Source organism: Canis aureus, chromosome 28 (assembly GCF_053574225.1).
Source record: "Canis aureus isolate CA01 chromosome 28, VMU_Caureus_v.1.0, whole genome shotgun sequence".
Lineage (NCBI taxonomy): Eukaryota > Metazoa > Chordata > Mammalia > Carnivora > Canidae > Canis > Canis aureus.
Window position 1 is genome coordinate 45,612,129 of NC_135638.1, and position 12,626 is coordinate 45,624,754.

Consider the following 12,626-nt stretch of genomic DNA (forward strand, 5'->3'; position numbering starts at 1 on the left):
AGGTTCCAAGATTACCAGTCGACTGCACCTGGGGATACCCTCCAGGTCTGCATTGTTACCCTGCGTCTCAGAAGCCTCTGGCAAACGTCTCTGCTGAAGACCTGCGAAACTCACTCTGCAGGCAGTGTGGAACTGTGAGGGACTGAGGCTGAGCTCAACTCTCAGAAGTAAGATGGTTTTGGACAAGGCGTTCAGCTACCCTCTCACGTATGGAACTTAGTATGTAGCACCAGTCTACCACAGGAATTACTAGGAAATCGCTGAACTGAGCTTGGAGGCACTAGTCTTGTGTGCCGGGTGATTCCAATTACCTCTCCCAGCACTTCCGTCAAACAGCGAGCCTAGGCCTTTTAGAAGCCAAGGGTACCAGCAGGCTGGATGTGGAGGTACAGGCCATAAGCTCAACTCTCAGAAGTGTGTATGCATGGGAGGCAGATGTCTGCTACCCACTCGGACATGGGAGTTGGAACCTAGCTACACTGTGATTGAAGAAGGCCATTGGAAATCGCATTTTCAACTCAGATACACGGGAGTTCAGGCCCAGTGCTCACACATGCTTTTCCCGCAACCTCTCCCAGCCACTAACATTAGGATGTTAGCAGCTACTCCTATAGTCAGGCAGCATGCGGGAGGGTTCTGCCCTGTCCTCAGCTCTCACAGGGAAGCATGTCTTGAAGCCAGCTGTCAACTAGCTGCATTCCTATGGCAGTGAGAAGGTAGCAGTACTCTGAGTCAGGAGGTTCCAAGATTACCACTCTACTGCACCTGGAGATACCCTCCAGGTCTGCATTGTTAACTTTTACTCAGAAGCCTCTGGCAATCGTCCTGGTGAAGACGTGTGAAACTCACTCTGCAGGCAGTGTGGAAGTGTGAGGGACTGAGGGTGTGCTCAACTCTCAGAAGTAAGATGCTTTTGGACAAGGCGTTCAGCTACCTTCTCACATATGGAACTTAGTATGTAGCACCTGTCTACCACAAGAATTACTGGGAAATCGTGAATTGAGCTTGGAGGCACTCGTCTTGTGTGCCGGGAGATTCCAATTACCTCTCGCAGCACTTCCGTCAAACAGCGAGCCTAGGCCTTTTAGAAGCCAAGGGTACCAGCAGGCTGGCTGTGGAGGTACAGGCCATAAGCTCAACTCTCAGAAGTGTGTATGCATGGGAGGCAAATGTCTGCTACCCGCTCGTACATGGGATTTGGAACCTAGCTACACTCTGGTTGAGGAAAGCCGTTGGAAATCGCTGTATTCAACTCAGATAACGGGAGTTCAGGCCCAGTGCTCACACATGCTTTTCCCGCAACCTCTCCCAGCCACTAACATAAGGATGTTAGCAGCTACTCCTACAGTCAGGCAGCATGCGGGAGGGTTCTGCCCTGTCCTCAGCTCTCACAGGGAAGCATGTCTTGAAGCCAGCTGTCAACTAGCTGCATTCCTATGGCAGTGAGAAGGTAGCAGTATTCTGAGTCAGGACGTTCCAAGATTACCAGTCGACTGCACCTGGGGATACCCTCCAGGTCTGCATTGTTACCCTGCGTCTCAGAAGCCTCTGGCAAACGTCTCTGCTGAAGACCTGCGAAACTCACTCTGCAGGCAGTGTGGAACTGTGAGGGACTGAGGTTGAGCTCAACTCTCAGAAGTAAGATGGTTTTGGAAAAGGCGTTCAGCTACCCTCTCACGTATGGAACTTAGTATGTAGCACCAGTCTACCACAGGAATTACTAGGAAATCGCTGAACTGAGCTTGGAGGCACTAGTCTTGTGTGCCGGGTGATTCCAATTACCTCTCCCAGCACTTCCGCCAAACAGCGAGCCTAGGCCTTTTAGAAGCCAAGGGTACCAGCAGGCTGGCTGTGGAGGTACAGGCCATAAGCTCAACTCTCAGAAGTGTGTATGCATGGGAGGCAGATGTCTGCTTCCCGCTCGTACATGGGATTTGGAACCTAGCTACACTCTGGTTGAGGAAAGCCGTTGGAAATCGCTGTATTCAACTCAGGTACACGGGAGTTCAGGCCCAGTGCTCACACATGCTTTTCCCGAAACCTCTCCCAGCCACTAACATAAGGATGTTAGCAGCTACTCCTACAGTCAGGCAGCATGCGGGAGGGTTCTGCCCTGTCCTCAGCTCTCACAGGGAAGCATGTCTTGAAGCCAGCTGTCAACTAGCTGCATTCCTATGGCAGTGAGAAGGTAGCAGTATTCTGAGTCAGGAGGTTCCAAGAATACCAGTCGACTGCACCTGGGGATACCCTCCAGGTCTGCATTGTTACCCTGCGTCTCAGAAGCCTCTGGCAAACGTCTCTGCTGAAGACCTGCGAAACTCACTCTGCAGGCAGTGTGGAACTGTGAGGGACTGAAGCTGAGCTCAACTCTCAGAAGTAAGACGGTTTTGGACAAGACGTTCAGCTACCCTCTCACGTATGGAACTTAGTATGTAGCACCAGTCTACCACAGGAATTACTAGGAAATCGCTGAACTGAGCTTGGAGGCACTAGTCTTGTGTGCCGGGTGATTCCAATTACCTCTCCCAGCACTTCCGTCAAACAGCGAGCCTAGGCCTTTTAGAAGCCAAGGGTACCAGCAGGCTGGATGTGGAGGTACAGGCCATAAGCTCAACTCTCAGAAGTGTGTATGCATGGGAGGCAGATGTCTGCTACCCACTCGGACATGGGAGTTGGAATCTAGCTACACTGTGATTAAAGAAGGCCATTGGAAATCGCTGTATTCAACTCAGATACACGGGAGTTCAGGCCCAGTGCTCACACATGCTTTTCCCGCAACCTCTCCCAGCCACTAACTTTAGGATGTTAGCAGCTACTCCTACAGTCAGGCAGGATGCGGGAGGGTTCTGCCCTGTCCTCAGCTCTCACAGGGAAGCATGTCTTGAAGCCAGCTGTCAACTAGCTGCATTCCTATGGCAGTGAGAAGGTAGCAGTACTCTGAGTCAGGAGGTTCCAAGATTACCACTCGACTGAACCTGGAGATACCCTCCAGGTCTGCATTGTTAACTTGTACTCAGAAGCCTCTGCAATCGTCTCTGGTGAAGACGTGTGAAACTCACTCTGTAGGCAGTGTGGAAGTGTGAGGGCCTGAGGGTGTGCTCAACTCTCAGAAGTAAGATGCTTTTGGACAAGGCGTTCAGTTACCTTCTCACATATGGAACTTAGTATGTAGCACCTGTCTACCACAAGAATTACTGGGAAATCGTGAGTTGAGCTTGGAGGCACTCGTCTTGTGTGCCGGGAGATTCCAATTACCTCTCCCAGCACTTCCGTCAAACAGCGAGCCTAGGCCTTTTAGAAGCCAAGGGTACCAGCAGGCTGGATGTGGAGGTACAGGCCATAAGCTCAACTCTCAGAAGTGTGTATGCATGGGAGGAGGATGTCTGCTACCCGCTCGTACATGGGATTTGGAAACTAGCTACACTCTGGTTGAGGAAAGCCGTTGGAAATCGCTGTATTCAACTCAGATACACGGGAGTTCAGGCCCAGTGCTCACACATGCTTTTACCGCAACCTCTCTCAGCCACTAACATAAGGATGTTAGCAGCCACTCCTACAGTCAGGCAGCATGCGGGAGGGTTCTGCCCTGTCCTCAGCTCTCACAGGGAAGCATGTCTTGAAGCCAGCTGTCAACTAGCTGCATTCCTATGGCAGTGAGAAGGTAGCAGTATTCTGAGTCAGGAGGTTCCAAGATTACCAGTCGACTGCACCTGGGGATACCCTCCAGGTCTGCATTGTTACCCTGCGTCTCAGAAGCCTCTGGCAAACGTCTCTGCTGAAGACCTGCGAAACTCACTCTGCAGGCAGTGTGGAACTGTGAGGGACTGAGGCTGAGCTCAACTCTCCGATGTAAGATGGTTTTGGACAAGGCGTTCAGCTACCCTCTCACGTATGGAACTTAGTATGGAGCACCAGTCTACCACAGGAATTACTAGGAAATCGCTGAACTGAGCTTGGAGGCACTAGTCTTGTGTGCCGGGTGATTCCAATTACCTCTCCCAGCACTTCCGTCAAACAGCGAGCCTAGGCCTTTTAGAAGCCAAGGGTACCAGCAGGCTGGATGTGGAGGTACAGGCCATAAGCTCAACTCTCAGAAGTGTGTATGCATGGGAGGCAGATGTCTGCTACCCACTCGGACATGGGAGTTGGAAGCTAGCTACACTGTGATTGAAGAAGGCCATTGGAAATCGCTGTATTCAACTCAGATACACGGGAGTTCACGCCCAGTGCTCACACATGCTTTTCCCGCAACCTCTCCCAGCCACTAACATTACGATGTTAGCAGCTACTCCTACAGTCAGGCAGGATGCGGGAGGGTTCTGCCCTGTCCTCAGCTCTCACAGGGAAGCATGTCTCGAAGCCATCTGTCAACTAGCTGCATTCCTATGGCAGTGAGAAGGTAGCAGTACTCTGAGTCAGGAGGTTCCAAGATTACCACTCTACTGCACCTGGAGATACCCTCCAGGTCTGCATTGTTAACTTGTACTCAGAAGCCTCTGCCAATCGTCTCTGGTGAAGACGTGTGAAACTCACTCTGCAGGCAGTGTGGAAGTGTGAGGGACTGAGGGTGTGCTCAACTCTCAGAAGTAAGATGCTTTTGGACAAGGCGTTCAGCTACCTTCTCACATATGCAACTTAGTATGTAGCACCTGTCTACCACAAGAATTACTGGGAAATCGTGAATTGAGCTTGGAGGCACTCGTCTTGTGTGCCGGGAGATTCCAATTACCTCTCCCAGCACTTCCGTCAAACAGCGAGCCTAGGCGTTTTAGAAGCCAAGGGTACCAGCAGGCTGGATGTGGAGGTACAGGCCATAAGCTCAACTCTCAGAAGTGTGTATGCATGGGAGGCAGATGTCTGCTACCCGCTCGTACATGGGATTTGGAACCTAGCTACACTCTGGTTGAGGAAAGCCGTTGGAAATCGCTGTATTCAACTCAGGTACACGGGAGTTCAGGCCCAGTGCTCACACATGCTTTTCCCGAAACCTCTCTCAGCCACTAACATAAGGATGTTAGCAGCTACTCCTACAGTCAGGCAGCATGCGGGAGGGTTCTGCCCTGTCCTCAGCTCTCACAGGGAAGCATGTCTTGAAGCCAGCTGTCAACTAGCTGCATTCCTATGGCAGTGAGATGGTAGCAGTATTCTGTGTCAGGAGGTTCCAAGATTACCAGTCGACTGCACCTGGGGATACCCTCCAGGTCTGCATTGTTACCCTGCGTCTCAGAAACCTCTGGCAAACGTCTCTGCTGAAGACCTGCGAAACTCACTCTGCAGGCAGTGTGGAACTGTGAGGGACTGAGGCTGAGCTCAACTCTCCGAAGTAAGATGGTTTGGACAAGGCGTTCAGCTACCCTCTCACGTATGGAACTTAGTATGTAGCACCAGTCTACCACAGGAATTACTAGGAAATCGCTGAACTGAGCTTGGAGGCACTAGTCTTGTGTGCCGGGTGATTCCAATTACCTCTCCCAGCACTTCCGTCAAACAGCGAGCCTAGGCCTTTTAGAAGCCAAGGGTACCAGCAGGCTGGATGTGGAGGTACAGGCCATAAGCTCAACTCTCAGAAGTGTGTATGCATGGGAGGCAGATGTCTGCTACCCACTCGGACATGGGAGTTGGAACCTAGCTACACTGTGATTGAAGAAGGCCATTGGAAATCGCTGTATTCAACTCAGATACAGGGGAGTTCAGGCCCAGTGCTCACACATGCTTTTCCCGCAACCTCTCCCAGCCACTAACATTAGGATGTTAGCAGCTACTCCTACAGTCAGGCAGGATGCGGGAGGGTTCTGCCCTGTCCTCAGCTCTCACAGGGAAGCATGTCTTGAAGCCAGCTGTCAACTAGCTGCATTCCTATGGCAGTGAGAAGGTAGCAGTACTCTGAGTCAGGAGGTTCCAAGATTACCACTCTACTGCACCTGGAGATACCCTCCAGGTCTGCATTGTTAACTTGTACTCAGAAGCCTCTGGCAATCGTCTCTGATGAAGACGTGTGAAACTCACTCTGCAGGCAGTGTGGAACTGTGAGGGACTGAGGGTGTGCTCAACTCTCAGAAGTGAGATGCTTTTGGACAAGGCGTTCAGCTACCTTCTCACATATGGAACTTAGTATGTAGCACCTGTCTACCACAAGAATTACTGGGAAATCGTGAATTGAGCTTGGAGGCACTCGTCTTCTGTGCCGGGAGATTCCAATTACCTCTCCCAGCACTTCCGTCAAACAGCGAGCCTAGGCCTTTTAGAAGCCAAGGGTACCAGCAGGCTGGCTGTGGAGGTACAGGCCATAAGCTCAACTCTCAGAAGTGTGTATGCATGGGAGGCAGATGTCTGCTACCCGCTCGTACATGGGATTTGGAACCTAGCTACACTCTGGTTGAGGAAAGCCGTTGGAAATCGCTGTATTCAACTCAGATACACGGGAGTTCAGGCCCAGTGCTCACACATGCTTTTCCCGCAACCTCTCCCAGCCACTAACATAAGGATGTTAGCAGCTACTCCTACAGTCAGGCAGCATGCGGGAGGGTTCTGCCCTGTCCTCAGCTCTCACAGGGAAGCATGTCTTGAAGCCAGCTGTCAACTAGCTGCATTCCTATGGCAGTGAGAAGGTAGCAGTATTCTGAGTCAGGAGGTTCCAAGATTACAAGTCGACTGCACCTGGGGATACCCTCCACGTCTGCATTGTTACCCTGCGTCTCAGAAGCCTCTGGCAAACGTCTCTGCTGAAGACCTGCGAAACTCACTCTGCAGGCAGTGTGGAACTGTGAGGGACTGAGGCTGAGCTCAACTCTCAGAAGTAAGATGGTTTTGGACAAGGCGTTCAGCTACACTCTCACGTATGGAACTTAGTATGTAGCACCAGTCTACCACAGGAATTACTAGGAAATCGTTGAACTGAGCTTGGAGGCTCTAGTCTTGTGTGCCGGGTGATTCCAATTACCTCTCCCAGCACTTCCGTCAAACAGCGAGCCTAGGACTTTTAGAAGCCAAGGGTACCAGCAGGCTGGATGTGGAGGTACAGGCCATAAGCTCAACTCTCAGAAGTGTGTATGCATGGGAGGCAGATGTCTGCTACCCACTCGGACATGGGAGTTGGAACCTAGCTACACTGTGATTGAAGAAGGCCATTGGAAATCGCTGTATTCAACTCAGATACACGGGAGTTCAAGCCCAGGGCTCACACATGCTTTTCCCGCAACCTCTCCCAGCCACTAACATAAGGATGTTAGCAGCTACTCCTACAGTCAGGCAGGATGCGGGAGGGTTCTGCCCTGTCCTCAGCTCTCACAGGGAAGCATGTCTTGAAGCCAGCTGTCAACTAGCTGCATTCATATGGCAGTGAGAAGGTAGCAGTACTCTGAGTCAGGAGGTTCCAAGATTACCACTTTACTGCACCTGGAGATACCCTCCAGGTCTGCATTGTAACTTGTACTCAGAAGCCTCTGGCAATCGTCTCTGGTGAAGATGTGTGAAACTCACTCTGCAGGCAGTGTGGAAGTGTGAGGGACTGAGGGTGTGCTCAACTCTCAGAAGTAAGATGCTTTTGGACAAGGCGTTCAGCTACCTTCTCACATATGGAACTTAGTATGTAGCACCTGTCTACCACAAGAATTACTGGGAAATCGTGAATTGAGCTTGGAGGCACTCGTCTTGTGTGCCGGGAGATTCCAATTACCTCTCCCAGCACTTCCGTCAAACAGCGAGCCTAGGCCTTTTAGAAGCCAAGGGTACCAGCAGGCTGGCTGTGGAGGTACAGGCCATAAGCTCAGCTCTCAGAAGTATGTATGCATGGGAGGCAGATGTCTGCTACCCGCTCGTACATGGGATTTGGAACCTAGCTACACTCTGGTTGAGGGAAACCGTTGGAAATCGCTGTATTCAACTCAGATACACGGGAGTTCAGGCCCAGTGCTCACACATGCTTTTCCCGCAACCTCGACCAGCCACTAACATTAGGATGTTAGCAGCTACTCCTACAGTCAGGCAGCATGCGGGAGGGTTCTGCCCTGTCCTCAGCTCTCTCAGGGAAGCATGTCTTGAAGCCAGCTAGCTGTCAACCAGCTGAATACCTATAGCAGTGAGAAGGTAGCAGTATTCTGAGTCCGGAGGTTCCAAGATTACCAGTCGACTGCACCTGGGGATAACCTCCAGGTCTGCATTGTTACCCTGCGTCTCAGAAGCCTCTGGCAAACGTCTCTGCTGAAGACCTGCGAAACTCACTCTGCAGGCAGTGTGGAACTGTGAGGGACTGAGGCTTAGCTCAACTCTCAGAAGTAAGATGGTTTTGGACAAGGCGTTCAGCTACCCTCTCACGTATGGAACTTAGTATGTAGCACCAGTCTACCACAGGAATTACTAGGAAATCGCTGAACTGAGCTTGGAGGCACTAGTCTTGTGTGCCGGGTGATTCCAATTACCTCTCCCAGCACTTCCGTCAAACAGCGAGCCTAGGCCTTTTAGAAGCCAAGGGTACCAGCAGGCTGGCTGTGGAGGTACAGGCCATAAGCTCAACTCTCAGAAGTGTATATGCATGGGAGGCAGATGTCTGCTACCCACTCGGACATGGGAGTTGGAACCTAGCTACACTGTGATTGAAGAAGGCCATTGGAAATCGCTGTATTCAACTCAGATACACGGGAGTTCAGGCCCAGTGCTCACACATGCTTTTCCCGCAACCTCTCCCAGCCACTAACATTAGGATGTTAGCAGCTACTCCTACAGTCAGGCAGGATTCGGGAGGGTTCTGCCCTGTCCTCAGCTCTCACAGGGAAGCATGTCTTGAAGCCAGCTGTCAACTAGCTGCATTCCTATGGCAGTGAGAAGGTAGCAGTACTCTGAGTCAGGAGGTTCCAAGATTACCACTCTACTGCACCTGGAGATACCCTCCAGGTCTGCATTGTTAACTTGTACTCAGAAGCCTCTGGCAATCGTCTCTGGTTAAGACGTGTGAAACTCACTCTGCAGGCAGTGTGGAAGTGTGAGGGACTGAGGGTGGGCTCAACTCTCAGAAGTAAGATGCTTTTGGACAAGGCATTCAGCTACCTTCTCACATATGGAACTTAGTATGTAGCACCTGCTTACCACAAGAATTACTGGGAAACCGTGAATTGAGCTTGGAGGCACTCGTCTTGTGTGCCGGGAGATTCCAATTACCTCTCCCAGCACTTCCGTCAAACAGCGAGCCTAGGCCTTTTAGAACCAAGGGTACCAGCAGGCTGGCTGTGGAGGTACAGGCCATAAGCTCAACTCTCAGAAGTGTGTATGCATGGGAGGCAGATGTCTGCTACCCGCTCGTACATGGGATTTGGAACCTAGCTACACTCTGGTTGAGGAAAGCCGTTGGAAATCGCTGTATTCAACTCAGATACACGGGAGTTCAGGCCCAGTGCTCACACATGCTTTTCCCGCAACCTCTCCCAGCCACTAACATTAGGATGTTAGCAGCTACTCCTACAGTCAGGCAGGATGCGGGAGGGTTCTGCCCTGTCCTCAGCTCTCACAGGGAAGCATGTCTTGAAGCCAGCTGTCAACTAGCTGCATTCCTATGGCAGTGAGAAGGTAGCAGTACTCTGAGTCAGGAGGTTCCAAGATTACCACTCTACTGCACCTGGAGATATCCTCCAGGTCTGCATTGTTAACTTGTACTCAGAAGCCTCTGGCAATCGTCTCTGGTGAAGACGTGTGAAACTCACTCTGCAGGCAGTGTGGAAGTGTGAGGGACTGAGGGTGTGCTCAACTCTCAGAAGTAAGATGCTTTTGGACAAGGCGTTCAGGTACCTTCTCACATATGGAACTTAGTATGTAGCACCTGTCTACCACAAGAATTACTGGGAAATCGTGAATTGGGCTTGGAGGCACTCGTCTTGTGTGCCAAGAGAATCCAATTACCTCTCCCAGCACTTGCGTCAGACAGCGAGCCTAGGCTTTTTAGAAGCCAAGGGTACCAGCAGGCTGGATGTGGAGGTACAGGCCATAAGCTCAACTCTCAGAAGTGTGTATGCATGGGAGGCAGATGTCTGCTACCCGCTCGTACACGGGATTTGGAACCTAGCTACACTCTGGTTGAGGAAAGCCGTTGGAAATCGCTGTGTTCAACTCAGATACACGGGAGTTCCGGCCCAGTGCTCACGCATGCTTTTCCCGCAACCACTCCCAGCCACTAACATAAGGATGTTAGCAGCTACTCCTACAGTCAGGCAGCATGCGGGAGGGTTCTGCCCTGTCCTCAGCTCTCACAGGGAAGCATGTCTTGAAGCCAGCTCTCAACTAGCTGCATTCCTATGGCAGTGAGAAGGTAGCAGTATTCTGAGTCAGGAGGTTCCAAGATTACCAGTCGACTGCACCTGGGGATACCCTCCAGGTCTGCATTGTTACCCTGCGTGTCAGAAGCCTCTGGCAAACGTCTCTGCTGAAGACCTGCGAAACTCACTCTGCAAGCAGTGTGGAACTGTGAGGGACTGAGGCTGAGCTCAACTCTCAGAAGTAAGATGGTTTTGGACAAGGCGTTCAGCTACCCTCGCACGTATGGAACTTAGTATGTAGCACCAGTCTACCACAGGAATTACTAGGAAATCGCTGAACTGAGCTTGGAGGCACTAGTCTTGTGTGCCGGGTGATTCCAATTACCTCTCCCAGCACTTCCGTCAAACAGCGAGCCTAGGCCTTTTAGAAGCCAAGGGTACCAACAGGCTGGATGTGGAGGTACAGGCCATAAGCTCAACTCTCAGAAGTGTGTATGCATGGGAGGCAGATGTCTGCTACCCGCTCGTACATGGGATTTGGAACCTAGCTACAATCTGGTTGAGGAAAGCCGTTGGAAATCGCTGTATTCAACTCAGATACACGGGAGTTCAGGCCCAGTGCTCACACATGCTTTTCCCGCAACCTCTCCCAGCCACTAACATTAGGATGTTAGCAGCTACTCCTACAGTCAGGCAGCATGCGGGAGGGTTCTGCCCTGTCCTCAGCTCTCTCAGGGAAGCATGTCTTGAAGCCAGCTAGCTGTCAACTAGCTGCATTTCTATGGCAGTGAGAAGGTAGCAGTATTCTGAGTCAGGAGGTTCCAAGATTACCAGTCGACTGCACCTGGGGATACCCTCCAGGTCTGCATTGTTACCCTGCGTGTCAGAAGCCTCTGGCAAACGTCTCTGCTGAAGACCTGCGAAACTCACTCTGCAGGCAGTGTGGAACTGTGAGGGACTGAGGCTGAGCTCAACTCTCAGAAGTAAGATGGTTTTGGACAAGGGGTTCAGCTACCCTCTCACGTATGGAACTTAGTATGTAGCACCAGTCTACCACAGGTATTACTAGGAAATCGCTGAACTGAGCTTGGAGGCACTAGTCTTGTGTGCCGGGTGATTCCAATTACCTCTCCCAGCACTTCCGTCAAACAGCGAGCCTAGGCCTTTTAGAAGCCAAGGGTACCAGCAGGCTGCATGTGGAGGTACAGGCCATAAGCTCAACTCTCAGAAGTGTGTATGCATGGGAGGCAGATGTCTGCTACCCACTCGGACATGGCAGTTGGCACCTAGCTACACTGTGATTGAAGAAGGCCATTGGAAATCGCTGTATTCAACTCAGATACACGGGAGTTCAGGCCCAGTGCTCACACATGCTTTTCCCGCAACCTCTCCCAGCCACTAACATAAGGATGTTAGCAGCTACTCCTACAGTCAGGCAGGATGCGGGAGGGTTCTGCCCTATTCTCAGCTCTCACAGGGAAGCATGTCTTGAAGCCAGCTGTCAACTAGCTGCATTCCTATGGCAGTGAGAAGGTAGCAGTACTCTGAGTCAGGAGGTTCCAAGATTACCACTCTCCTGCACCTGGAGATACCCTCCAGGTCTGCATTGTTAACTTGTACTCAGAAGCCTCTGGCAATCGTCTCTGGTGAAGACGTGTGAAACTCACTCTGCAGGCAGTGTGGAAGTGTGAGGGACTGAGGGTGTGCTCAACTCTCAGAAGTAAATGCTTTTGGACAAGGCGTTCAGCTACCTTCTCACATATGGAACTTAGTATGTAGCACCTGTCTACCACAAGAATTACTGGGAAATCGTGAATTGACCTTGGAGGCACTCGTCTTGCGTGCCAGGAGAATCCAATTACCTCTCCCAGCACTTGCGTCAGACAGCGAGCCTAGGCTTTTTAGAAGCCAAGGGTACCAGCAGGCTGGATGTGGAGGTACAGGCCATAAGCTCAACTCTCAGAAGTGTGTATGCATGGGAGGCAGATGTCTGCTACCCGCTCGTACACGGGATTTGGAACCTAGCTACACTCTGGTTGAGGAAAGCCGTTGGAAATCGCTGTATTCAACTCAGATACACGGGAGTTCAGGCCCAGTGCTAACACATGCTTTTCCCGCAACCACTCCCAGCCACTAACATAAGGATGTTAGCAGCTACTCCTACAGTCAGGCAGCATGCGGGAGGGTTCTGCCCTGTCCTCAGCTCTCACAGGGAAGCATGTCTTGAAGCCAGCTGTCAACTAGCTGCATTCCTATGGCAGTGAGAAGGTAGCAGTATTCTGAGTCAGGAGGTTCCAAGATTACCAGTCGACTGCACCTGGGGATACCCTCCAGGTCTGCATTGTTACCCTGCGTGTCAGAAGCCTCTGGCAAACGTCTCTGCTG